The sequence below is a fragment of the Battus philenor genome, unplaced genomic scaffold (assembly GCF_028537555.1).
Source record: "Battus philenor isolate CCGP_79_NKW_IND1 unplaced genomic scaffold, ilBatPhil1.0.hap1 SCAF_38, whole genome shotgun sequence".
Lineage (NCBI taxonomy): Eukaryota > Metazoa > Arthropoda > Insecta > Lepidoptera > Papilionidae > Battus > Battus philenor.
In genome coordinates, this window is record NW_027181702.1 from 77436 (window position 1) to 96754 (window position 19319).

At 44.2% G+C, this 19319-nt stretch overlaps 58 non-coding genes across 58 annotated transcripts; all 58 read right to left on the bottom strand.

The window, feature by feature from the left end:
* Positions 1-91: 91 nt before the first annotated feature.
* Positions 92-210, bottom strand: LOC137928143 (5S ribosomal RNA). Its single transcript, XR_011108260.1, has one exon. It is a non-coding gene; the product is annotated as a 5S ribosomal RNA (ribosomal RNA).
* Positions 211-363: 153 nt separating this feature from the next.
* LOC137928144 (5S ribosomal RNA) lies at positions 364-482 on the bottom strand. The gene has a single exon (XR_011108261.1). It is a non-coding gene; the product is annotated as a 5S ribosomal RNA (ribosomal RNA).
* Positions 483-636: 154 nt separating this feature from the next.
* On the bottom strand, positions 637-755 carry LOC137927874 (5S ribosomal RNA). The gene has a single exon (XR_011108004.1). It is a non-coding gene; the product is annotated as a 5S ribosomal RNA (ribosomal RNA).
* A 154-nt stretch (positions 756-909) lies between these two features.
* Positions 910-1028, bottom strand: LOC137928146 (5S ribosomal RNA). The gene has a single exon (XR_011108263.1). It is a non-coding gene; the product is annotated as a 5S ribosomal RNA (ribosomal RNA).
* Positions 1029-1182: 154 nt separating this feature from the next.
* On the bottom strand, positions 1183-1301 carry LOC137927933 (5S ribosomal RNA). The gene has a single exon (XR_011108060.1). It is a non-coding gene; the product is annotated as a 5S ribosomal RNA (ribosomal RNA).
* Positions 1302-1455: 154 nt separating this feature from the next.
* Positions 1456-1574, bottom strand: LOC137928147 (5S ribosomal RNA). The gene has a single exon (XR_011108264.1). It is a non-coding gene; the product is annotated as a 5S ribosomal RNA (ribosomal RNA).
* A 153-nt stretch (positions 1575-1727) lies between these two features.
* LOC137928148 (5S ribosomal RNA) lies at positions 1728-1846 on the bottom strand. Its single transcript, XR_011108265.1, has one exon. It is a non-coding gene; the product is annotated as a 5S ribosomal RNA (ribosomal RNA).
* A 154-nt stretch (positions 1847-2000) lies between these two features.
* On the bottom strand, positions 2001-2119 carry LOC137927927 (5S ribosomal RNA). Its single transcript, XR_011108054.1, has one exon. It is a non-coding gene; the product is annotated as a 5S ribosomal RNA (ribosomal RNA).
* A 154-nt stretch (positions 2120-2273) lies between these two features.
* LOC137927875 (5S ribosomal RNA) lies at positions 2274-2392 on the bottom strand. The gene has a single exon (XR_011108005.1). It is a non-coding gene; the product is annotated as a 5S ribosomal RNA (ribosomal RNA).
* Positions 2393-2546: 154 nt separating this feature from the next.
* LOC137928149 (5S ribosomal RNA) lies at positions 2547-2665 on the bottom strand. Its single transcript, XR_011108266.1, has one exon. It is a non-coding gene; the product is annotated as a 5S ribosomal RNA (ribosomal RNA).
* A 153-nt stretch (positions 2666-2818) lies between these two features.
* Positions 2819-2937, bottom strand: LOC137928150 (5S ribosomal RNA). Its single transcript, XR_011108267.1, has one exon. It is a non-coding gene; the product is annotated as a 5S ribosomal RNA (ribosomal RNA).
* Positions 2938-3091: 154 nt separating this feature from the next.
* LOC137927876 (5S ribosomal RNA) lies at positions 3092-3210 on the bottom strand. Its single transcript, XR_011108006.1, has one exon. It is a non-coding gene; the product is annotated as a 5S ribosomal RNA (ribosomal RNA).
* Positions 3211-3364: 154 nt separating this feature from the next.
* Positions 3365-3483, bottom strand: LOC137928152 (5S ribosomal RNA). The gene has a single exon (XR_011108269.1). It is a non-coding gene; the product is annotated as a 5S ribosomal RNA (ribosomal RNA).
* A 154-nt stretch (positions 3484-3637) lies between these two features.
* Positions 3638-3756, bottom strand: LOC137927934 (5S ribosomal RNA). The gene has a single exon (XR_011108061.1). It is a non-coding gene; the product is annotated as a 5S ribosomal RNA (ribosomal RNA).
* Positions 3757-3909: 153 nt separating this feature from the next.
* On the bottom strand, positions 3910-4028 carry LOC137928153 (5S ribosomal RNA). The gene has a single exon (XR_011108270.1). It is a non-coding gene; the product is annotated as a 5S ribosomal RNA (ribosomal RNA).
* A 153-nt stretch (positions 4029-4181) lies between these two features.
* On the bottom strand, positions 4182-4300 carry LOC137928154 (5S ribosomal RNA). The gene has a single exon (XR_011108271.1). It is a non-coding gene; the product is annotated as a 5S ribosomal RNA (ribosomal RNA).
* Positions 4301-4454: 154 nt separating this feature from the next.
* Positions 4455-4573, bottom strand: LOC137927877 (5S ribosomal RNA). The gene has a single exon (XR_011108007.1). It is a non-coding gene; the product is annotated as a 5S ribosomal RNA (ribosomal RNA).
* Positions 4574-4727: 154 nt separating this feature from the next.
* LOC137928155 (5S ribosomal RNA) lies at positions 4728-4846 on the bottom strand. The gene has a single exon (XR_011108272.1). It is a non-coding gene; the product is annotated as a 5S ribosomal RNA (ribosomal RNA).
* Positions 4847-4999: 153 nt separating this feature from the next.
* LOC137928157 (5S ribosomal RNA) lies at positions 5000-5118 on the bottom strand. The gene has a single exon (XR_011108273.1). It is a non-coding gene; the product is annotated as a 5S ribosomal RNA (ribosomal RNA).
* A 154-nt stretch (positions 5119-5272) lies between these two features.
* LOC137928159 (5S ribosomal RNA) lies at positions 5273-5391 on the bottom strand. The gene has a single exon (XR_011108275.1). It is a non-coding gene; the product is annotated as a 5S ribosomal RNA (ribosomal RNA).
* Positions 5392-5545: 154 nt separating this feature from the next.
* Positions 5546-5664, bottom strand: LOC137928160 (5S ribosomal RNA). The gene has a single exon (XR_011108276.1). It is a non-coding gene; the product is annotated as a 5S ribosomal RNA (ribosomal RNA).
* A 154-nt stretch (positions 5665-5818) lies between these two features.
* Positions 5819-5937, bottom strand: LOC137928161 (5S ribosomal RNA). Its single transcript, XR_011108277.1, has one exon. It is a non-coding gene; the product is annotated as a 5S ribosomal RNA (ribosomal RNA).
* Positions 5938-6091: 154 nt separating this feature from the next.
* LOC137928162 (5S ribosomal RNA) lies at positions 6092-6210 on the bottom strand. Its single transcript, XR_011108278.1, has one exon. It is a non-coding gene; the product is annotated as a 5S ribosomal RNA (ribosomal RNA).
* Positions 6211-6363: 153 nt separating this feature from the next.
* Positions 6364-6482, bottom strand: LOC137928163 (5S ribosomal RNA). The gene has a single exon (XR_011108279.1). It is a non-coding gene; the product is annotated as a 5S ribosomal RNA (ribosomal RNA).
* A 154-nt stretch (positions 6483-6636) lies between these two features.
* On the bottom strand, positions 6637-6755 carry LOC137928164 (5S ribosomal RNA). The gene has a single exon (XR_011108280.1). It is a non-coding gene; the product is annotated as a 5S ribosomal RNA (ribosomal RNA).
* A 154-nt stretch (positions 6756-6909) lies between these two features.
* LOC137927977 (5S ribosomal RNA) lies at positions 6910-7028 on the bottom strand. Its single transcript, XR_011108103.1, has one exon. It is a non-coding gene; the product is annotated as a 5S ribosomal RNA (ribosomal RNA).
* A 154-nt stretch (positions 7029-7182) lies between these two features.
* LOC137928165 (5S ribosomal RNA) lies at positions 7183-7301 on the bottom strand. Its single transcript, XR_011108281.1, has one exon. It is a non-coding gene; the product is annotated as a 5S ribosomal RNA (ribosomal RNA).
* A 154-nt stretch (positions 7302-7455) lies between these two features.
* LOC137927978 (5S ribosomal RNA) lies at positions 7456-7574 on the bottom strand. Its single transcript, XR_011108104.1, has one exon. It is a non-coding gene; the product is annotated as a 5S ribosomal RNA (ribosomal RNA).
* Positions 7575-7728: 154 nt separating this feature from the next.
* LOC137927979 (5S ribosomal RNA) lies at positions 7729-7847 on the bottom strand. Its single transcript, XR_011108105.1, has one exon. It is a non-coding gene; the product is annotated as a 5S ribosomal RNA (ribosomal RNA).
* Positions 7848-8000: 153 nt separating this feature from the next.
* Positions 8001-8119, bottom strand: LOC137928166 (5S ribosomal RNA). Its single transcript, XR_011108282.1, has one exon. It is a non-coding gene; the product is annotated as a 5S ribosomal RNA (ribosomal RNA).
* Positions 8120-8273: 154 nt separating this feature from the next.
* Positions 8274-8392, bottom strand: LOC137928167 (5S ribosomal RNA). Its single transcript, XR_011108283.1, has one exon. It is a non-coding gene; the product is annotated as a 5S ribosomal RNA (ribosomal RNA).
* A 153-nt stretch (positions 8393-8545) lies between these two features.
* On the bottom strand, positions 8546-8664 carry LOC137928168 (5S ribosomal RNA). Its single transcript, XR_011108284.1, has one exon. It is a non-coding gene; the product is annotated as a 5S ribosomal RNA (ribosomal RNA).
* Positions 8665-8818: 154 nt separating this feature from the next.
* On the bottom strand, positions 8819-8937 carry LOC137928170 (5S ribosomal RNA). The gene has a single exon (XR_011108286.1). It is a non-coding gene; the product is annotated as a 5S ribosomal RNA (ribosomal RNA).
* A 154-nt stretch (positions 8938-9091) lies between these two features.
* Positions 9092-9210, bottom strand: LOC137927981 (5S ribosomal RNA). The gene has a single exon (XR_011108107.1). It is a non-coding gene; the product is annotated as a 5S ribosomal RNA (ribosomal RNA).
* A 154-nt stretch (positions 9211-9364) lies between these two features.
* Positions 9365-9483, bottom strand: LOC137928171 (5S ribosomal RNA). The gene has a single exon (XR_011108287.1). It is a non-coding gene; the product is annotated as a 5S ribosomal RNA (ribosomal RNA).
* A 154-nt stretch (positions 9484-9637) lies between these two features.
* On the bottom strand, positions 9638-9756 carry LOC137927983 (5S ribosomal RNA). The gene has a single exon (XR_011108108.1). It is a non-coding gene; the product is annotated as a 5S ribosomal RNA (ribosomal RNA).
* Positions 9757-9910: 154 nt separating this feature from the next.
* On the bottom strand, positions 9911-10029 carry LOC137927984 (5S ribosomal RNA). The gene has a single exon (XR_011108109.1). It is a non-coding gene; the product is annotated as a 5S ribosomal RNA (ribosomal RNA).
* A 153-nt stretch (positions 10030-10182) lies between these two features.
* Positions 10183-10301, bottom strand: LOC137928173 (5S ribosomal RNA). Its single transcript, XR_011108288.1, has one exon. It is a non-coding gene; the product is annotated as a 5S ribosomal RNA (ribosomal RNA).
* Positions 10302-10455: 154 nt separating this feature from the next.
* LOC137928174 (5S ribosomal RNA) lies at positions 10456-10574 on the bottom strand. The gene has a single exon (XR_011108289.1). It is a non-coding gene; the product is annotated as a 5S ribosomal RNA (ribosomal RNA).
* A 1885-nt stretch (positions 10575-12459) lies between these two features.
* Positions 12460-12578, bottom strand: LOC137928175 (5S ribosomal RNA). Its single transcript, XR_011108290.1, has one exon. It is a non-coding gene; the product is annotated as a 5S ribosomal RNA (ribosomal RNA).
* Positions 12579-12731: 153 nt separating this feature from the next.
* LOC137928176 (5S ribosomal RNA) lies at positions 12732-12850 on the bottom strand. Its single transcript, XR_011108291.1, has one exon. It is a non-coding gene; the product is annotated as a 5S ribosomal RNA (ribosomal RNA).
* A 154-nt stretch (positions 12851-13004) lies between these two features.
* On the bottom strand, positions 13005-13123 carry LOC137928177 (5S ribosomal RNA). Its single transcript, XR_011108292.1, has one exon. It is a non-coding gene; the product is annotated as a 5S ribosomal RNA (ribosomal RNA).
* Positions 13124-13276: 153 nt separating this feature from the next.
* LOC137928178 (5S ribosomal RNA) lies at positions 13277-13395 on the bottom strand. Its single transcript, XR_011108293.1, has one exon. It is a non-coding gene; the product is annotated as a 5S ribosomal RNA (ribosomal RNA).
* A 154-nt stretch (positions 13396-13549) lies between these two features.
* On the bottom strand, positions 13550-13668 carry LOC137928179 (5S ribosomal RNA). The gene has a single exon (XR_011108294.1). It is a non-coding gene; the product is annotated as a 5S ribosomal RNA (ribosomal RNA).
* Positions 13669-13822: 154 nt separating this feature from the next.
* Positions 13823-13941, bottom strand: LOC137928180 (5S ribosomal RNA). Its single transcript, XR_011108295.1, has one exon. It is a non-coding gene; the product is annotated as a 5S ribosomal RNA (ribosomal RNA).
* Positions 13942-14095: 154 nt separating this feature from the next.
* LOC137928182 (5S ribosomal RNA) lies at positions 14096-14214 on the bottom strand. Its single transcript, XR_011108297.1, has one exon. It is a non-coding gene; the product is annotated as a 5S ribosomal RNA (ribosomal RNA).
* A 151-nt stretch (positions 14215-14365) lies between these two features.
* On the bottom strand, positions 14366-14484 carry LOC137928183 (5S ribosomal RNA). Its single transcript, XR_011108298.1, has one exon. It is a non-coding gene; the product is annotated as a 5S ribosomal RNA (ribosomal RNA).
* Positions 14485-14638: 154 nt separating this feature from the next.
* Positions 14639-14757, bottom strand: LOC137928184 (5S ribosomal RNA). The gene has a single exon (XR_011108299.1). It is a non-coding gene; the product is annotated as a 5S ribosomal RNA (ribosomal RNA).
* A 154-nt stretch (positions 14758-14911) lies between these two features.
* Positions 14912-15030, bottom strand: LOC137928185 (5S ribosomal RNA). The gene has a single exon (XR_011108300.1). It is a non-coding gene; the product is annotated as a 5S ribosomal RNA (ribosomal RNA).
* A 154-nt stretch (positions 15031-15184) lies between these two features.
* Positions 15185-15303, bottom strand: LOC137927985 (5S ribosomal RNA). Its single transcript, XR_011108110.1, has one exon. It is a non-coding gene; the product is annotated as a 5S ribosomal RNA (ribosomal RNA).
* Positions 15304-15457: 154 nt separating this feature from the next.
* LOC137927986 (5S ribosomal RNA) lies at positions 15458-15576 on the bottom strand. The gene has a single exon (XR_011108111.1). It is a non-coding gene; the product is annotated as a 5S ribosomal RNA (ribosomal RNA).
* Positions 15577-15729: 153 nt separating this feature from the next.
* Positions 15730-15848, bottom strand: LOC137928186 (5S ribosomal RNA). The gene has a single exon (XR_011108301.1). It is a non-coding gene; the product is annotated as a 5S ribosomal RNA (ribosomal RNA).
* A 154-nt stretch (positions 15849-16002) lies between these two features.
* On the bottom strand, positions 16003-16121 carry LOC137928187 (5S ribosomal RNA). Its single transcript, XR_011108302.1, has one exon. It is a non-coding gene; the product is annotated as a 5S ribosomal RNA (ribosomal RNA).
* A 154-nt stretch (positions 16122-16275) lies between these two features.
* Positions 16276-16394, bottom strand: LOC137927988 (5S ribosomal RNA). The gene has a single exon (XR_011108113.1). It is a non-coding gene; the product is annotated as a 5S ribosomal RNA (ribosomal RNA).
* A 153-nt stretch (positions 16395-16547) lies between these two features.
* LOC137928189 (5S ribosomal RNA) lies at positions 16548-16666 on the bottom strand. The gene has a single exon (XR_011108303.1). It is a non-coding gene; the product is annotated as a 5S ribosomal RNA (ribosomal RNA).
* Positions 16667-16820: 154 nt separating this feature from the next.
* LOC137928190 (5S ribosomal RNA) lies at positions 16821-16939 on the bottom strand. The gene has a single exon (XR_011108304.1). It is a non-coding gene; the product is annotated as a 5S ribosomal RNA (ribosomal RNA).
* Positions 16940-18824: 1885 nt separating this feature from the next.
* LOC137928191 (5S ribosomal RNA) lies at positions 18825-18943 on the bottom strand. The gene has a single exon (XR_011108305.1). It is a non-coding gene; the product is annotated as a 5S ribosomal RNA (ribosomal RNA).
* A 153-nt stretch (positions 18944-19096) lies between these two features.
* LOC137928192 (5S ribosomal RNA) lies at positions 19097-19215 on the bottom strand. Its single transcript, XR_011108306.1, has one exon. It is a non-coding gene; the product is annotated as a 5S ribosomal RNA (ribosomal RNA).
* Between the last annotated feature and the right edge of the window lie 104 nt (positions 19216-19319).

The window sequence follows — 19319 nt, forward strand, 5'->3', positions numbered from 1 at the left end:
TTAATAATCTCCTATGAAAAATGGATAAAACTTTATGGATTGAGAATGTTGGAGCGCTAAAAAGGAACCGCCGAAAGAAAAACGCCAAAAAAGCCAACATCACGCGGTGTTCCCAGGCGGTCACCCATCCAAGTACTGACCGCGCCCGACGTTGCTTAACTTCGGTGATCGGACGAGAACCGGTGTATTCAACGTGGTATGGACGTTGGCGAAAATTGGTCTTTGAAACGCAAACGCGAGAGGCGACATCGGAGAGAAATCTTCATTTTTTTATTAATAATCTCCTATGAAAAATGGATAAAACTTTATGGATTGAGAATGTTGGAGCGCTAAAAAGGAACCGCCGAAAGAAAAACGCCAAAAAGCCAACATCACGCGGTGTTCCCAGGCGGTCACCCATCCAAGTACTGACCGCGCCCGACGTTGCTTAACTTCGGTGATCGGACGAGAACCGGTGTATTCAACGTGGTATGGACGTTGGCGACTGATGGCCCTCGAAACGCACACGCGAGAGGCGACATCGGAGAAAAATCTTCATTTTTTTGTTAATAATCTCCTATGAAAAATGGATAAAAGTTTATAGATTGAGAATGTTGGAGCGCTAAAAAGGAACCGCCGAAAGAAAAACGCCAAAAAAGCCAACATCACGCGGTGTTCCCAGGCGGTCACCCATCCAAGTACTGACCGCGCCCGACGATGCTTAACTTCGGTGATCGGACGAGAACCGGTGTATTCAACGTGGTATGGACGTTGGCGAAAATTGGTCTTCGAAACGCAAACGCGAGAGGCGACATCGGAGAGAAATCTTCATTTTTTTGTTAATAATCTCCTATGAAAAATGGATAAAAGTTTACGGATTGAGAATATTGGAGCGCTAAAAAGGAACCGCCGAAAGAAAAACGCCAAAAAAGCCAACATCACGCGGTGTTCCCAGGCGGTCACCCATCCAAGTACTGACCGCGCCCGACGTTGCTTAACTTCGGTGATCGGACGAGAACCGGTGTATTCAACGTGGTATGGACGTTGGCGACTGATGGTCTTCGAAAAGCAAACGCGAGAGGCGACATCGGAGAGAAATCTTCATTTTTTTGTTAATAATCTCCTATGAAAAATGGATAAAAGTTTACGGATTGAGAATATTGGAGCGCTAAAAAGGAACCGCCGAAAGAAAAACGCCAAAAAAGCCATCATCACGCGGTGTTCCCAGGCGGTCACCCATCCAAGTACTGACCGCGCCCGACGTTGCTTAACTTCGGTGATCGGACGAGAACCGGTGTATTCAACGTGGTATGGACGTTGGCGAAAATTGGTCTTTGAAACGCAAACGCGAGAGGCGACATCGGAGAGAAATCTTCATTTTTTTATTAATAATCTCCTATGAAAAATGGATAAAACTTTATGGATTGAGAATGTTGGAGCGCTAAAAAGGAACCGCCGAAAGAAAAACGCCAAAAAAGCCAACATCACGCGGTGTTCCCAGGCGGTCACCCATCCAAGTACTGACCGCGCCCGACGTTGCTTAACTTCGGTGATCGGACGAGAACCGGTGTATTCAACGTGGTATGGACGTTGGCGAAAATTGGTCTTTGAAACGCAAACGCGAGAGGCGACATCGGAGAGAAATCTTCATTTTTTTATTAATAATCTCCTATGAAAAATGGATAAAACTTTATGGATTGAGAATGTTGGAGCGCTAAAAAGGAACCGCCGAAAGAAAAACGCCAAAAAGCCAACATCACGCGGTGTTCCCAGGCGGTCACCCATCCAAGTACTGACCGCGCCCGACGTTGCTTAACTTCGGTGATCGGACGAGAACCGGTGTATTCAACGTGGTATGGACGTTGGCGACTGATGGCCCTCGAAACGCACACGCGAGAGGCGACATCGGAGAAAAATCTTCATTTTTTTGTTAATAATCTCCTATGAAAAATGGATAAAAGTTTATAGATTGAGAATGTTGGAGCGCTAAAAAGGAACCGCCGAAAGAAAAACGCCAAAAAAGCCAACATCACGCGGTGTTCCCAGGCGGTCACCCATCCAAGTACTGACCGCGCCTGACGTTGCTTAACTTCGGTGATCGGACGAGAACCGGTGTATTCAACGTGGTATGGACGTTGGCGACTGATGGCCCTCGAAACGCACACGCGAGAGGCGACATCGGAGAAAAATCTTCATTTTTTTGTTAATAATCTCCTATGAAAAATGGATAAAAGTTTATAGATTGAGAATGTTGGAGCGCTAAAAAGGAACCGCCGAAAGAAAAACGCCAAAAAAGCCAACATCACGCGGTGTTCCCAGGCGGTCACCCATCCAAGTACTGACCGCGCCCGACGATGCTTAACTTCGGTGATCGGACGAGAACCGGTGTATTCAACGTGGTATGGACGTTGGCGAAAATTGGTCTTCGAAACGCAAACGCGAGAGGCGACATCGGAGAGAAATCTTCATTTTTTTGTTAATAATCTCCTATGAAAAATGGATAAAAGTTTACGGATTGAGAATATTGGAGCGCTAAAAAGGAACCGCCGAAAGAAAAACGCCAAAAAAGCCAACATCACGCGGTGTTCCCAGGCGGTCACCCATCCAAGTACTGACCGCGCCCGACGTTGCTTAACTTCGGTGATCGGACGAGAACCGGTGTATTCAACGTGGTATGGACGTTGGCGACAGATGGTCTTCGAAACGCAAACGCGAGAGGCGACATCGGAGAGAAATCTTCATTTTTTTGTTAATAATCTCCTATGAAAAATGGATAAAAGTTTACGGATTGAGAATATTGGAGCGCTAAAAAGGAACCGCCGAAAGAAAAACGCCAAAAAGCCAACATCACGCGGTGTTCCCAGGCGGTCACCCATCCAAGTACTGACCGCGCCCGACGTTGCTTAACTTCGGTGATCGGACGAGAACCGGTGTATTCAACGTGGTATGGACGTTGGCGACTGATGGCCCTCGAAACGCACACGCGAGAGGCGACATCGGAGAAAAATCTTCATTTTTTTGTTAATAATCTCCTATGAAAAATGGATAAAAGTTTATAGATTGAGAATGTTGGAGCGCTAAAAAGGAACCGCCGAAAGAAAAACGCCAAAAAAGCCAACATCACGCGGTGTTCCCAGGCGGTCACCCATCCAAGTACTGACCGCGCCCGACGATGCTTAACTTCGGTGATCGGACGAGAACCGGTGTATTCAACGTGGTATGGACGTTGGCGAAAATTGGTCTTCGAAACGCAAACGCGAGAGGCGACATCGGAGAGAAATCTTCATTTTTTTGTTAATAATCTCCTATGAAAAATGGATAAAAGTTTACGGATTGAGAATATTGGAGCGCTAAAAAGGAACCGCCGAAAGAAAAACGCCAAAAAAGCCAACATCACGCGGTGTTCCCAGGCGGTCACCCATCCAAGTACTGACCGCGCCCGACGTTGCTTAACTTCGGTGATCGGACGAGAACCGGTGTATTCAACGTGGTATGGACGTTGGCGACTGATGGTCTTTGAAACGCAAACGCGAGAGGCGACATCGGAGAGAAATCTTCATTTTTTTGTTAATAATCTCCTATGAAAAATGGATAAAAGTTTACGGATTGAGAATATTGGAGCGCTAAAAAGGAACCGCCGAAAGAAAAACGCCAAAAAAGCCATCATCACGCGGTGTTCCCAGGCGGTCACCCATCCAAGTACTGACCGCGCCCGACGTTGCTTAACTTCGGTGATCGGACGAGAACCGGTGTATTCAACGTGGTATGGACGTTGGCGACTGATGGTCTTCGAAAAGCAAACGCGAGAGGCGACATCGGAGAGAAATCTTCATTTTTTTGTTAATAATCTCCTATGAAAAATGGATAAAAGTTTACGGATTGAGAATATTGGAGCGCTAAAAAGGAACCGCCGAAAGAAAAACGCCAAAAAGCCAACATCACGCGGTGTTCCCAGGCGGTCACCCATCCAAGTACTGACCGCGCCCGACGTTGCTTAACTTCGGTGATCGGACGAGAACCGGTGTATTCAACGTGGTATGGACGTTGGCGAAAATTGGTCTTTGAAACGCAAACGCGAGAGGCGACATCGGAGAGAAATCTTCATTTTTTTATTAATAATCTCCTATGAAAAATGGATAAAACTTTATGGATTGAGAATGTTGGAGCGCTAAAAAGGAACCGCCGAAAGAAAAACGCCAAAAAGCCAACATCACGCGGTGTTCCCAGGCGGTCACCCATCCAAGTACTGACCGCGCCCGACGTTGCTTAACTTCGGTGATCGGACGAGAACCGGTGTATTCAACGTGGTATGGACGTTGGCGACTGATGGCCCTCGAAACGCACACGCGAGAGGCGACATCGGAGAAAAATCTTCATTTTTTTGTTAATAATCTCCTATGAAAAATGGATAAAAGTTTATAGATTGAGAATGTTGGAGCGCTAAAAAGGAACCGCCGAAAGAAAAACTCAAAAAAAGCCAACATCACGCGGTGTTCCCAGGCGGTCACCCATCCAAGTACTGACCGCGCCCGACGATGCTTAACTTCGGTGATCGGACGAGAACCGGTGTATTCAACGTGGTATGGACGTTGGCGAAAATTGGTCTTCGAAACGCAAACGCGAGAGGCGACATCGGAGAGAAATCTTCATTTTTTTGTTAATAATCTCCTATGAAAAATGGATAAAAGTTTACGGATTGAGAATATTGGAGCGCTAAAAAGGAACCGCCGAAAGAAAAACGCCAAAAAAGCCAACATCACGCGGTGTTCCCAGGCGGTCACCCATCCAAGTACTGACCGCGCCCGACGTTGCTTAACTTCGGTGATCGGACGAGAACCGGTGTATTCAACGTGGTATGGACGTTGGCGACAGATGGTCTTCGAAACGCAAACGCGAGAGGCGACATCGGAGAGAAATCTTCATTTTTTTGTTAATAATCTCCTATGAAAAATGGATAAAAGTTTACGGATTGAGAATATTGGAGCGCTAAAAAGGAACCGCCGAAAGAAAAACGCCAAAAAGCCAACATCACGCGGTGTTCCCAGGCGGTCACCCATCCAAGTACTGACCGCGCCCGACGTTGCTTAACTTCGGTGATCGGACGAGAACCGGTGTATTCAACGTGGTATGGACGTTGGCGACTGATGGCCCTCGAAACGCACACGCGAGAGGCGACATCGGAGAAAAATCTTCATTTTTTTGTTAATAATCTCCTATGAAAAATGGATAAAAGTTTACGGATTGAGAATATTGGAGCGCTAAAAAGGAACCGCCGAAAGAAAAACGCCAAAAAAGCCAACATCACGCGGTGTTCCCAGGCGGTCACCCATCCAAGTACTGACCGCGCCCGACGTTGCTTAACTTCGGTGATCGGACGAGAACCGGTGTATTCAACGTGGTATGGACGTTGGCGAAAATTGGTCTTCGAAACGCAAACGCGAGAGGCGACATCGGAGAGAAATCTTCATTTTTTTGTTAATAATCTCCTATGAAAAATGGATAAAACTTTACGGATTGAGAATATTGGAGCGCTAAAAAGGAACCGCCGAAAGAAAAACGCCAAAAAAGCCAACATCACGCGGTGTTCCCAGGCGGTCACCCATCCAAGTACTGACCGCGCCCGACGTTGCTTAACTTCGGTGATCGGACGAGAACCGGTGTATTCAACGTGGTATGGACGTTGGCGACTGATGGCCCTCGAAACGCAAACGCGAGAGGCGACATCGGAGAAAAATCTTCATTTTTTTGTTAATAATCTCCTATGAAAAATGGATAAAAGTTTATAGATTGAGAATGTTGGAGCGCTAAAAAGGAACCGCCGAAAGAAAAACGCCAAAAAAGCCAACATCACGCGGTGTTCCCAGGCGGTCACCCATCCAAGTACTGACCGCGCCCGACGTTGCTTAACTTCGGTGATCGGACGAGAACCGGTGTATTCAACGTGGTATGGACGTTGGCGAACGTTCGTCTTCGAAACGCAAACGCGAGACGCGACATCGGAGAGAAATCTTCATTTTTTTGTTAATAATCTCCTATGAAACATGGATAAAAGTTTATGGATTGAGAATATTGGAGCGCTAAAAAGGAACCGCCGAAAGAAAAACGCCAAAAAAGCCAACATCACGCGGTGTTCCCAGGCGGTCACCCATCCAAGTACTGACCGCGCCCGACGTTGCTTAACTTCGGTGATCGGACGAGAACCGGTGTATTCAACGTGGTATGGACGTTGGCGACCGTTCGTCTTCGAAACGCAAACGCGAGACGCGACATCGGAGAGAAATCTTCATTTTTTTGTTAATAATCTCCTATGAAAAATTATTAAAGTTCATGGATTGAGAATATTGGAGCGCTAAAAAGAAACCGCCGAGAGAAAAACGCCAAAAAAGCCAACATCACGCGGTGTTCCCAGGCGGTCACCCATCCAAGTACTGACCGCGCCCGACGTTGCTTAACTTCGGTGATCGGACGAGAACCGGTGTATTCAACGTGGTATGGACGTTGGCGAACGTTCGTCTTCGAAACGCAAACGCGAGACGCGACATCGGAGAGAAATCTTCATTTTTTTGTTAATAATCTCCTATGAAACATGGATAAAAGTTTATGGATTGAGAATATTGGAGCGCTAAAAAGGAACCGCCGAAAGAAAAACGCCAAAAAAGCCAACATCACGCGGTGTTCCCAGGCGGTCACCCATCCAAGTACTGACCGCGCCCGACGTTGCTTAACTTCGGTGATCGGACGAGAACCGGTGTATTCAACGTGGTATGGACGTTGGCGAACGTTCGTCTTCGAAACGCAAACGCGAGACGCGACATCGGAGAGAAATCTTCATTTTTTTGTTAATAATCTCCTATGAAACATGGATAAAAGTTTATGGATTGAGAATATTGGAGCGCTAAAAAGGAACCGCCGAAAGAAAAACGCCAAAAAAGCCAACATCACGCGGTGTTCCCAGGCGGTCACCCATCCAAGTACTGACCGCGCCCGACGTTGCTTAACTTCGGTGATCGGACGAGAACAGGTGTATTCAACGTGGTATGGACGTTGGCGACCGTTCGTCTTCGAAACGCAAACGCGAGACGCGACATCGGAGAGAAATCTTCATTTTTTTGTTAATAATCTCCTATGAAAAATTAATAAAAGTTTATGAATTGAGAATATTGGAGCGCTAAAAAGGAACCGCCGAAAGAAAAACGCCAAAAAAGCCAACATCACGCGGTGTTCCCAGGCGGTCACCCATCCAAGTACTGACCGCGCCCGACGTTGCTTAACTTCGGTGATCGGACGAGAACCGGTGTATTCAACGTGGTATGGACGTTGGCGAACGTTCGTCTTCGAAACGCAAACGCGAGAGGCGACATCGGAGAGAAATCTTCATTTTTTTGTTAATAATCTCCTATGAAAAATTAATAAAAGTTCATGGATTGAGAATATTGGAGCGCTAAAAAGGAACCGCCGAAAGAAAAACGCCAAAAAAGCCAACATCACGCGGTGTTCCCAGGCGGTCACCCATCCAAGTACTGACCGCGCCCGACGTTGCTTAACTTCGGTGATCGGACGAGAACAGGTGTATTCAACGTGGTATGGACGTTGGCGACCGTTCGTCTTCGAAACGCAAACGCGAGACGCGACATCGGAGAGAAATCTTCATTTTTTTGTTAATAATCTCCTATGAAAAATTAATAAAAGTTTATGAATTGAGAATATTGGAGCGCTAAAAAGGAACCGCCGAAAGAAAAACGCCAAAAAAGCCAACATCACGCGGTGTTCCCAGGCGGTCACCCATCCAAGTACTGACCGCGCCCGACGTTGCTTAACTTCGGTGATCGGACGAGAACAGGTGTATTCAACGTGGTATGGACGTTGGCGACCGTTCGTCTTCGAAACGCAAACGCGAGACGCGACATCGGAGAGAAATCTTCATTTTTTTGTTAATAATCTCCTATGAAAAATTTATAAAGTTCATGGATTGAGAATATTGGAGCGCTAAAAAGGAACCGCCGAAAGAAAAACGCCAAAAAAGCCAACATCACGCGGTGTTCCCAGGCGGTCACCCATCCAAGTACTGACCGCGCCCGACGTTGCTTAACTTCGGTGATCGGACGAGAACCGGTGTATTCAACGTGGTATGGACGTTGGCGACCGTTGGTCTTCGAAACGCAAACGCGAGACGCGACATCGGAGAGAAATCTTCATTTTTTTGTTAATAATCTCCTATGAAAAATTAATAAAAGTTTATGAATTGAGAATATTGGAGCGCTAAAAAGAAACCGCCGAGAGAAAAACGCCAAAAAAGCCAACATCACGCGGTGTTCCCAGGCGGTCACCCATCCAAGTACTGACCGCGCCCGACGTTGCTTAACTTCGGTGATCGGACGAGAACCGGTGTATTCAACGTGGTATGGACGTTGGCGACCGTTCGTCTTCGAAACGCAAACGCGAGACGCGACATCGGAGAGAAATCTTCATTTTTTTGTTAATAATCTCCTATGAAAAATTATTAAAGTTCATGGATTGAGAATATTGGAGCGCTAAAAAGAAACCGCCGAGAGAAAAACGCCAAAAAAGCCAACATCACGCGGTGTTCCCAGGCGGTCACCCATCCAAGTACTGACCGCGCCCGACGTTGCTTAACTTCGGTGATCGGACGAGAACCGGTGTATTCAACGTGGTATGGACGTTGGCGAACGTTCGTCTTCGAAACGCAAACGCGAGACGCGACATCGGAGAGAAATCTTCATTTTTTTGTTAATAATCTCCTATGAAACATGGATAAAAGTTTATGGATTGAGAATATTGGAGCGCTAAAAAGGAACCGCCGAAAGAAAAACGCCAAAAAAGCCAACATCACGCGGTGTTCCCAGGCGGTCACCCATCCAAGTACTGACCGCGCCCGACGTTGCTTAACTTCGGTGATCGGACGAGAACCGGTGTATTCAACGTGGTATGGACGTTGGCGAACGTTCGTCTTCGAAACGCAAACGCGAGACGCGACATCGGAGAGAAATCTTCATTTTTTTGTTAATAATCTCCTATGAAACATGGATAAAAGTTTATGGATTGAGAATATTGGAGCGCTAAAAAGGAACCGCCGAAAGAAAAACGCCAAAAAAGCCAACATCACGCGGTGTTCCCAGGCGGTCACCCATCCAAGTACTGACCGCGCCCGACGTTGCTTAACTTCGGTGATCGGACGAGAACAGGTGTATTCAACGTGGTATGGACGTTGGCGACCGTTCGTCTTCGAAACGCAAACGCGAGACGCGACATCGGAGAGAAATCTTCATTTTTTTGTTAATAATCTCCTATGAAAAATTAATAAAAGTTTATGAATTGAGAATATTGGAGCGCTAAAAAGGAACCGCCGAAAGAAAAACGCCAAAAAAGCCAACATCACGCGGTGTTCCCAGGCGGTCACCCATCCAAGTACTGACCGCGCCCGACGTTGCTTAACTTCGGTGATCGGACGAGAACCGGTGTATTCAACGTGGTATGGACGTTGGCGAACGTTCGTCTTCGAAACGCAAACGCGAGAGGCGACATCGGAGAGAAATCTTCATTTTTTTGTTAATAATCTCCTATGAAAAATTAATAAAAGTTCATGGATTGAGAATATTGGAGCGCTAAAAAGGAACCGCCGAAAGAAAAACGCCAAAAAAGCCAACATCACGCGGTGTTCCCAGGCGGTCACCCATCCAAGTACTGACCGCGCCCGACGTTGCTTAACTTCGGTGATCGGACGAGAACAGGTGTATTCAACGTGGTATGGACGTTGGCGACCGTTCGTCTTCGAAACGCAAACGCGAGACGCGACATCGGAGAGAAATCTTCATTTTTTTGTTAATAATCTCCTATGAAAAATTAATAAAAGTTTATGAATTGAGAATATTGGAGCGCTAAAAAGGAACCGCCGAAAGAAAAACGCCAAAAAAGCCAACATCACGCGGTGTTCCCAGGCGGTCACCCATCCAAGTACTGACCGCGCCCGACGTTGCTTAACTTCGGTGATCGGACGAGAACAGGTGTATTCAACGTGGTATGGACGTTGGCGACCGTTCGTCTTCGAAACGCAAACGCGAGACGCGACATCGGAGAGAAATCTTCATTTTTTTGTTAATAATCTCCTATGAAAAATTATTAAAGTTCATGGATTGAGAATATTGGAGCGCTAAAAAGGAACCGCCGAAAGAAAAACGCCAAAAAAGCCAACATCACGCGGTGTTCCCAGGCGGTCACCCATCCAAGTACTGACCGCGCCCGACGTTGCTTAACTTCGGTGATCGGACGAGAACCGGTGTATTCAACGTGGTATGGACGTTGGCGACCGTTGGTCTTCGAAACGCAAACGCGAGACGCGACATCGGAGAGAAATCTTCATTTTTTTGTTAATAATCTCCTATGAAAAATTAATAAAAGTTTATGAATTGAGAATATTGGAGCGCTAAAAAGAAACCGCCGAGAGAAAAACGCCAAAAAAGCCAACATCACGCGGTGTTCCCAGGCGGTCACCCATCCAAGTACTGACCGCGCCCGACGTTGCTTAACTTCGGTGATCGGACGAGAACCGGTGTATTCAACGTGGTATGGACGTTGGCGACAGATGGTCTTCGAAACGCAAACACCATCTTGGTGATCTTCGAAACCGAATCCTAATTCTTTGTTATGTCCTTGTTATTTTCTTCAATATTTTTTTTTCAACGTCCACACTAAATAGATAAATCGGCGGAAATTGCATTACATAATAATGGCTACTGCTTGGTCTCAGAAATCTTTCCTTGTGAAGTTTTGTACTTCATCGTCCACTCACATACAATACTTACCAGTGTATCGTATGTGCCTTTCGTTGTATAACAAATTTGAAAACTAAGTCGACATCTTCAGTATTTCCTTTGCGAAGTTAAACAATGTTTGTTACTATAATACATACTATGCCGCATGTACACGTCATAACAATGAACACATTCATAACACAGCTTTACACAAGTAGAGGCCTTTGCTACGTGCGAGCGTCATCGTGAAACTGGTACGCGCTCTACCAGCCTTATTCTTAGTTTCTATGTTCACAGATTCTTCCGCTCCGTGAACTCAGCTCCGATGCAGCTGTAAACGCCTTCGAGCTAAGAGCAATAACATCAACATAGAATAAGTATACAATGCAGTTTCATTTTTATTTTCAAACCGTTACTATTGTTCAATTAAACTTATTATTGTCTACATAAGGTTTGGAATATATTTTGGTTGTAAGAGAGAGATCGACACATATATAATACGCCAATACCTCACTTTGCGTAGTGGTTACGTTTCAGAAAAACACGACGCAAATTGAAACGCCGCAAAGTGAATTAAGATTTTCTATAGCAAACCACATAAAGATCGAAGATAGGTACCAGGGTCACGAAAATATTACTTTTTAAAAAGAAAATTGAACAAACAGAAATAAAATAACTCTGCCAATTAAATAAATTGTAATAATATTAACCTTTTTGGTAACCAGAAACAACGCGTAAAAATTTTTATAAATTTATTATTCTCTTTTAAAATAAGCACAACACACTACTTAATTAAAACTGAACTTTTAAAATTAGCAAAACAAAGTGAAAATAAAACTGTATTCAAATTGCGTTGATTTTTGGTTAGAAAGAGAATCCCCGAGTTTTGATGGCGTAACGCAATTAAAAACAAAAGTGTTGCCACCTTTTAAAAAATAAAATAAAATAGAATTAAAAAAAAAACGACGCAAAGCGAAGTATTGGTGTACTCTTCAGCTTTAATGAAAGTTCTTTTCGCATCGAGTAGGCAACCTGCCCACGTTTTTTTCTTTTGTGTTTATGTAAGTTAAACTCGATATTATCTATAACTAGCTGATCCCGCAAATGTTGTTTTGCAAAAAAAATATTTTTAATTTTCAATTTAAAAATAAGGGTTGATCGTAGAGGGGTAAAAATTTAAGGTTGTATGGTATTTATTTGGCGAAGAAGAGCGTCATCTACAGGGAAAATATTGAAATGGCAGAGTAACGACAGCGGACTCATCTAAATGCTACGAGATGGCAGTGTGATCGGCCTGAAAAAATCACCTTTTGTTACTAGAAAATAAAAACACAAAATATTAATAATTGGAATTGTTATCATAAAAAACAACCTGAACGCAATTGAAAACTATAAACAGTCAAGTAAGAAAGCGATCGTTCTTAAAGGTTTTTCTATGTATAAAGTATGATTAAAAAAATTGGTTACAGTATTTTAAAAGGATTTTGAAGGTGAAATCAAATTGGGTTTTATTTTGTGCTATAATAGTTCACACCGTGAACAAAAAAGGAGTCGTGTATCAAAATATTACAAAATTAGGCTAAGTATAAGACAGTAAAGAGCGCCAGTTTTAACAAAGATAAAAATTGACGAATGACATGCAAAACAAAAGTTTATGAATTGAGAATATTGGAGCGCTGAAAGGGAACCGCTGAAAGAAAAACGCCAAAAAAGCCAACATCACGCGGTGTTCCCAGGCGGTCACCCATCCAAGTACTGACCGCGCCCGACGTTGCTTAACTTCGGTGATCGGACGAGAACCGGTGTATTCAACGTGGTATGGACGTTGGCGACCGTTCGTCTTCGAAACGCAAACGCGAGAGGCGACATCGGAGAGAAATCTTCATTTTTTTGTTAATAATCTCCTATGAAAAATTATTAAACTTCATGGATTGAGAATATTGGAGCGCTAAAAGGGAACCGCCGAAAGAAAAACGCCAAAAAAGCCAACATCACGCGGTGTTCCCAGGCGGTCACCCATCCAAGTACTGACCGCGCCCGACGTTGCTTAACTTCGGTGATCGGACGAGAACCGGTGTATTCAACGTGGTATGGACGTTGGCGACTGATGGTCCTCGAAACGCAAACGCGAGAGGCGACATCGGAGAGAAATCTTCATTTTTTTGTTAATAATCTCCTATGAAACATGGATAAAAGTTTATGGATTGAGAATATTGGAGCGCTAAAAAGGAACCGCCGAAAGAAAAACGCCAAAAAAGCCAACATCACGCGGTGTTCCCAGGCGGTCACCCATCCAAGTACTGACCGCGCCCGACGTTGCTTAACTTCGGTGATCGGACGAGAACCGGTGTATTCAACGTGGTATGGACGTTGGCGACCGTTCGTCTTCGAAACGCAAACGCGAGACGCGACATCGGAGAGAAATCTTCATTTTTTTGTTAATAATCTCCTATGAAAAATTATTAAAGTTCATGGATTGAGAATATTGGAGCGCTAAAAAGAAACCGCCGAGAGAAAAACGCCAAAAAAGCCAACATCACGCGGTGTTCCCAGGCGGTCACCCATCCAAGTACTGACCGCGCCCGACGTTGCTTAACTTCGGTGATCGGACGAGAACCGGTGTATTCAACGTGGTATGGACGTTGGCGACAGATAGTCCTCGAAACGCAAACGCGAGAGGCGACATCGGAGAGAAATCTTCATTTTTTTGTTAATAATCTCCTATGAAACATGGATAAAAGTTTATGGATTGAGAATATTGGAGCGCTAAAAGGGAACCGCCGAAAGAAAAACGCCAAAAAAGCCAACATCACGCGGTGTTCCCAGGCGGTCACCCATCCAAGTACTGACCGCGCCCGACGTTGCTTAACTTCGGTGATCGGACGAGAACCGGTGTATTCAACGTGGTATGGACGTTGGCGACAGATGGTCCTCGAAACGCAAACGCGAGAGGCGACATCGGAGAGAAATCTTCATTTTTTTGTTAATAATCTCCTATGAAACATGGATAAAAGTTTATGGATTGAGAATATTGGAGCGCTAAAAAGGAACCGCCGAAAGAAAAACGCCAAAAAAGCCAACATCACGCGGTGTTCCCAGGCGGTCACCCATCCAAGTACTGACCGCGCCCGACGTTGCTTAACTTCGGTGATCGGACGAGAACCGGTGTATTCAACGTGGTATGGACGTTGGCGACAGATGGTCCTCGAAACGCAAACGCGAGAGGCGACATCGGAGAGAAATCTTCATTTTTTTGTTAATAATCTCCTATGAAACATGGATAAAAGTTTATGGATTGAGAATATTGGAGCGCTAAAAGGGAACCGCCGAAAGAAAAACGTCAAAAAAGCCAACATCACGCGGTGTTCCCAGGCGGTCACCCATCCAAGTACTGACCGCGCCCGACGTTGCTTAACTTCGGTGATCGGACGAGAACCGGTGTATTCAACGTGGTATGGACGTTGGCGAGATAGTCCTCGAAACGCAAACGCGAGAGGCGACATCGGAGAGAAATCTTCATTTTTTTGTTAATAATCTCCTATGAAAAATTATTAAAGTTCATGGATTGAGAATATTGGAGCGCTAAAAAGGAACCGCCGAAAGAAAAACGCCAAAAAAGCCAACATCACGCGGTGTTCCCAGGCGGTCACCCATCCAAGTACTGACCGCGCCCGACGTTGCTTAACTTCGGTGATCGGACGAGAACCGGTGTATTCAACGTGGTATGGACGTTGGCGACAGATGGTCCTCGAAACGCAAACGCGAGAGGCGACATCGGAGAGAAATCTTCATTTTTTTGTTAATAATCTCCTATGAAACATGGATAAAAGTTTATGGATTGAGAATATTGGAGCGCTAAAAGGGAACCGCCGAAAGAAAAACGCCAAAAAAGCCAACATCACGCGGTGTTCCCAGGCGGTCACCCATCCAAGTACTGACCGCGCCCGACGTTGCTTAACTTCGGTGATCGGACGAGAACCGGTGTATTCAACGTGGTATGGACGTTGGCGACTGATGGTCCTCGAAACGCAAACGCGAGAGGCGACATCGGAGAGAAATCTTCATTTTTTTGTTAATAATCTCCTATGAAAAATGGATAAAAGTTTATGGATTGAGAATATTGGAGCGCTAAAAAGGAACCGCCGAAAGAAAAACGCCAAAAAAGCCAACATCACGCGGTGTTCCCAGGCGGTCACCCATCCAAGTACTGACCGCGCCCGACGTTGCTTAACTTCGGTGATCGGACGAGAACCGGTGTATTCAACGTGGTATGGACGTTGGCGAACGTTCGTCTTCGAAACGCAAACGCGAGAGGCGACATCGGAGAGAAATCTTCATTTTTTTGTTAATAATCTCCTATGAAAAATTAATAAAAGTTCATGGATTGAGAATATTGGAGCGCTAAAAAGGAACCGCCGAAAGAAAAACGCCAAAAAAGCCAACATCACGCGGTGTTCCCAGGCGGTCACCCATCCAAGTACTGACCGCGCCCGACGTTGCTTAACTTCGGTGATCGGACGAGAACAGGTGTATTCAACGTGGTATGGACGTTGGCGACCGTTCGTCTTCGAAACGCATACGCGAGACGCGACATCGGAGAGAAATCTTCATTTTTTTGTTAATAATCTCCTATGAAAAATTAATAAAAGTTTATGAATTGAGAATATTGGAGCGCTAAAAAGGAACCGCCGAAAGAAAAACGCCAAAAAAGCCAACATCACGCGGTGTTCCCAGGCGGTCACCCATCCAAGTACTGACCGCGCCCGACGTTGCTTAACTTCGGTGATCGGACGAGAACAGGTGTATTCAACGTGGTATGGACGTTGGCGACCGTTCGTCTTCGAAACGCAAACGCGAGACGCGACATCGGAGAGAAATCTTCATTTTTTTGTTAATAATCTCCTATGAAAAATTATTAAAGTTCATGGATTGAGAATATTGGAGCGCTAAAAAGGAACCGCCGAAAGAAAAACGCCAAAAAAGCCAACATCACGCGGTGTTCCCAGGCGGTCACCCATCCAAGTACTGACCGCGCCCGACGTTGCTTAACTTCGGTGATCGGACGAGAACCGGTGTATTCAACGTGGTATGGACGTTGGCGACCGTTGGTCTTCGAAACGCAAACGCGAGACGCGACATCGGAGAGAAATCTTCATTTTTTTGTTAATAATCTCCTATGAAAAATTAATAAAAGTTTATGAATTGAGAATATTGGAGCGCTAAAAAGAAACCGCCGAGAGAAAAACGCCAAAAAAGCCAACATCACGCGGTGTTCCCAGGCGGTCACCCATCCAAGTACTGACCGCGCCCGACGTTGCTTAACTTCGGTGATCGGACGAGAACCGGTGTATTCAACGTGGTATGGACGTTGGCGACAGATGGTCTTCGAAACGCAAACGCGAGACGCGACATCGGAGAGAAATCTTCATTTTTTTGTTAATAATCTCCTATGAAAAATTAATAAAAGTTTATGAATTGAGAATATTGGAGCGCTAAAAAGAAACCGCCGAGAGAAAAACGCCAAAAAAGCCAACATCACGCGGTGTTCCCAGGCGGTCACCCATCCAAGTACTGACCGCGCCCGACGTTGCTTAACTTCGGTGATCGGACGAGAACAGGTGTATTCAACGTGGTATGGACGTTGGCGACCGTTCGTCTTCGAAACGCAAACGCGAGACGCGACATCGGAGAGAAATCTTCATTTTTTTGTTAATAATCTCCTATGAAAAATTATTAAAGTTCATGGATTGAGAATATTGGAGCGCTAAAAAGGAACCGCCGAAAGAAAAACGCCAAAAAAGCCAACATCACGCGGTGTTCCCAGGCGGTCACCCATCCAAGTACTGACCGCGCCCGACGTTGCTTAACTTCGGTGATCGGACGAGAACCGGTGTATTCAACGTGGTATGGACGTTGGCGACCGTTGGTCTTCGAAACGCAAACGCGAGACGCGACATCGGAGAGAAATCTTCATTTTTTTGTTAATAATCTCCTATGAAAAATTAATAAAAGTTTATGAATTGAGAATATTGGAGCGCTAAAAAGAAACCGCCGAGAGAAAAACGCCAAAAAAGCCAACATCACGCGGTGTTCCCAGGCGGTCACCCATCCAAGTACTGACCGCGCCCGACGTTGCTTAACTTCGGTGATCGGACGAGAACCGGTGTATTCAACGTGGTATGGACGTTGGCGACAGATGGTCTTCGAAACGCAAACACCATCTTGGTGATCTTCGAAACCGAATCCTAATTCTTTGTTATGTCCTTGTTATTTTCTTCAATATTTTTTTTTCAACGTCCACACTAAATAGATAAATCGGCGGAAATTGCATTACATAATAATGGCTACTGCTTGGTCTCAGAAATCTTTCCTTGTGAAGTTTTGTACTTCATCGTCCACTCACATACAATACTTACCAGTGTATCGTATGTGCCTTTCGTTGTATAACAAATTTGAAAACTAAGTCGACATCTTCAGTATTTCCTTTGCGAAGTTAAACAATGTTTGTTACTATAATACATACTATGCCGCATGTACACGTCATAACAATGAACACATTCATAACACAGCTTTACACAAGTAGAGGCCTTTGCTACGTGCGAGCGTCATCGTGAAACTGGTACGCGCTCTACCAGCCTTATTCTTAGTTTCTATGTTCACAGATTCTTCCGCTCCGTGAACTCAGCTCCGATGCAGCTGTAAACGCCTTCGAGCTAAGAGCAATAACATCAACATAGAATAAGTATACAATGCAGTTTCATTTTTATTTTCAAACCGTTACTATTGTTCAATTAAACTTATTATTGTCTACATAAGGTTTGGAATATATTTTGGTTGTAAGAGAGAGATCGACACATATATAATACGCCAATACCTCACTTTGCGTAGTGGTTACGTTTCAGAAAAACACGACGCAAATTGAAACGCCGCAAAGTGAATTAAGATTTTCTATAGCAAACCACATAAAGATCGAAGATAGGTACCAGGGTCACGAAAATATTACTTTTTAAAAAGAAAATTGAACAAACAGAAATAAAATAACTCTGCCAATTAAATAAATTGTAATAATATTAACCTTTTTGGTAACCAGAAACAACGCGTAAAAATTTTTATAAATTTATTATTCTCTTTTAAAATAAGCACAACACACTACTTAATTAAAACTGAACTTTTAAAATTAGCAAAACAAAGTGAAAATAAAACTGTATTCAAATTGCGTTGATTTTTGGTTAGAAAGAGAATCCCCGAGTTTTGATGGCGTAACGCAATTAAAAACAAAAGTGTTGCCACCTTTTAAAAAATAAAATAAAATAGAATTAAAAAAAAAACGACGCAAAGCGAAGTATTGGTGTACTCTTCAGCTTTAATGAAAGTTCTTTTCGCATCGAGTAGGCAACCTGCCCACGTTTTTTTCTTTTGTGTTTATGTAAGTTAAACTCGATATTATCTATAACTAGCTGATCCCGCAAATGTTGTTTTGCAAAAAAAATATTTTTAATTTTCAATTTAAAAATAAGGGTTGATCGTAGAGGGGTAAAAATTTAAGGTTGTATGGTATTTATTTGGCGAAGAAGAGCGCCATCTACAGGGAAAATATTGAAATGGCAGAGTAACGACAGCGGACTCATCTAAATGCTACGAGATGGCAGTGTGATCGGCCTGAAAAAATCACCTTTTGTTACTAGAAAATAAAAACACAAAATATTAATAATTGGAATTGTTATCATAAAAAACAACCTGAACGCAATTGAAAACTATAAACAGTCAAGTAAGAAAGCGATCGTTCTTAAAGGTTTTTCTATGTATAAAGTATGATTAAAAAAATTGGTTACAGTATTTTAAAAGGATTTTGAAGGTGAAATCAAATTGGGTTTTATTTTGTGCTATAATAGTTCACACCGTGAACAAAAAAGGAGTCGTGTATCAAAATATTACAAAATTAGGCTAAGTATAAGACAGTAAAGAGCGCCAGTTTTAACAAAGATAAAAATTGACGAATGACATGCAAAACAAAAGTTTATGAATTGAGAATATTGGAGCGCTGAAAGGGAACCGCTGAAAGAAAAACGCCAAAAAAGCCAACATCACGCGGTGTTCCCAGGCGGTCACCCATCCAAGTACTGACCGCGCCCGACGTTGCTTAACTTCGGTGATCGGACGAGAACCGGTGTATTCAACGTGGTATGGACGTTGGCGACCGTTCGTCTTCGAAACGCAAACGCGAGAGGCGACATCGGAGAGAAATCTTCATTTTTTTGTTAATAATCTCCTATGAAAAATTATTAAACTTCATGGATTGAGAATATTGGAGCGCTAAAAGGGAACCGCCGAAAGAAAAACGCCAAAAAAGCCAACATCACGCGGTGTTCCCAGGCGGTCACCCATCCAAGTACTGACCGCGCCCGACGTTGCTTAACTTCGGTGATCGGACGAGAACCGGTGTATTCAACGTGGTATGGACGTTGGCGACTGATGGTCCTCGAAACGCAAACGCGAGAGGCGACATCGGAGAGAAATCTTCATTTTTTTGTTAATAATCTCCTATGAAACATGGATAAAAGTTTATGGATT